At 63.5% G+C, this 1,538-nt stretch overlaps 1 protein-coding gene across 1 annotated transcript in view; it reads left to right on the top strand.

Annotated features, from left to right (window-relative positions):
* Positions 1 to 1,538, top strand: part of MYADM (myeloid associated differentiation marker) — a 6,967-nt gene continuing 5,429 nt past the window's right edge. Inside the window, exon 1 of the mRNA XM_006907155.3 lies at positions 1 to 103. The gene's annotated coding sequence lies outside the window, so the exon portion shown is untranslated. The remainder of the gene's footprint in view (positions 104 to 1,538) is intronic.

Raw genomic sequence — 1,538 nt, 5'->3', positions numbered from 1 at the left:
GCCCGCGCTTCCTCCCCAGTTTGCTATCCCCACCCAGTTAGCAGACCCTTCCAGTCCTCAGCTGTCGCCTCTGCTTCAGCTGCAACCGCCACAGGCCCGTGAGGTGAGGCTGCGGTGACTCCCGCGGGTGTCAGGATTCTTGGGAAGGAGGAATGGGCTGGGATTCAGACTGTCTGAGTCCCTAGAAAGCCTGGGGCTGGGCCACGACTCGGGTTCTGGAGAAGAGGGGCTGGAGCCCTGGACTCTCTTACACGTCCTACCTCTGACGGAGGAGGGGGCCCGGGGCTCTGGACTGCTAGGTCTGATGGAGGAGCGGGCTGAGGCCCGGGACACCCGGGTCTGAGGCGGGGTATTGAGGGGGCTGGGGATCGTGACACCTGGGTCTAGCGGGAGGCTGGGGGTCGGACACCTGGGTCTGAGCGGTGGGGAGGTTGGGGGCCTGGACTGCTGCGTCCGAGGACGCAGACGGATGGGGTGTCCAAGGATCCTGGGTTGAAGGGGGCTGGAATCTGGTAAGAGGAGATCCCCAGGAGGGTAGGTCCTTAGAGTTGAGAGTCCCGAGTTTGGGAGAGTGGCTGTGCTTCAGAAGTACTGACCTCCCATCCTGGGGACAGAATCCGAATTTGGGCTGTGAAGGCCGGGGGCTGAGATCGAGCACCCGCGCTGCGGAAGCGCGGGCGGAGGTGGGGAGCCGGCCGAGAGAGAATAAGGCTGAGGCCAGCGTCCCTGGGTATCTAGAACACAGGCCAGGGTTCTGGGGTGCAATCCTGAGTCTGTAGAAGGGTGGATGTGGTGCTCCGCGTGGAGGTGAAGAGAAGGAAGGGGTGCAGGCGGGGGAACCCTGAGTTGTGCGGAGAAGCCCAAGGGGTGTTCCTCTTCCTCCTCGAGTGTCCCACCGCGCATTCCTGAGCTCTGGCTCAGGCGACCCTGAGGGTGGCCCCTGCGCTAACCCGTCTTCCACGCGACACTTCAGAAGTCCTGGCCCATCCTCTTCCTCCTGGGCGGTCCCGCCTTTCTTCTAACGGGTCTGGGAGAGGCGGGGTTGGGGAGGCACCTTCCAGGTGGCCCCAGAGATCTGCCCTCCAGGAGATGGTGGGAGGTGTGGCAACTCATCTTTGTTCTGGATTCCAACGCAGAGCAGTGTTAGGCCTCAAGGTGGGCAGGGGTCTCCACGAGGCCAACCCAGGGGCCCGGGTTCTCCGTAACTCCTCTCTTTGAGACCTTCTTGGGGGAACCAGGCACCCAGCCCGTCCTCATAGGGACCCGAAATTCATGTTGAACGACACAGAAATTTGGGTTCCAGGCCTTACCTCCTAAAACCTGGAATCCAAGCTCCCTGCTCCTTCCACTCAGTCCCACCTCACTCCCCCGTGTGACCGACTGAGCAGGGCAGGCCAGTTTTTGAGGCCAGCGCGGGGCGGAGGTCTGGGCGCCGCCTCCCGGTCCCTGCCACATTCCAGATGGCTGGGCTGACTCGAAGTCCTTATAAGGCCGAGAGATGCGGCCCTCGCCCGGCCGCCCGCCCCCGCTTCCGCCCC

Source organism: Pteropus alecto, unplaced genomic scaffold (assembly GCF_000325575.1).
Source record: "Pteropus alecto unplaced genomic scaffold, ASM32557v1 scaffold432, whole genome shotgun sequence".
Taxonomy (NCBI): Eukaryota; Metazoa; Chordata; class Mammalia; order Chiroptera; family Pteropodidae; genus Pteropus; species Pteropus alecto.
Note: the sequence above shows the minus strand (reverse complement) of the source record. Positions and strands in the feature narration are given on the sequence as shown.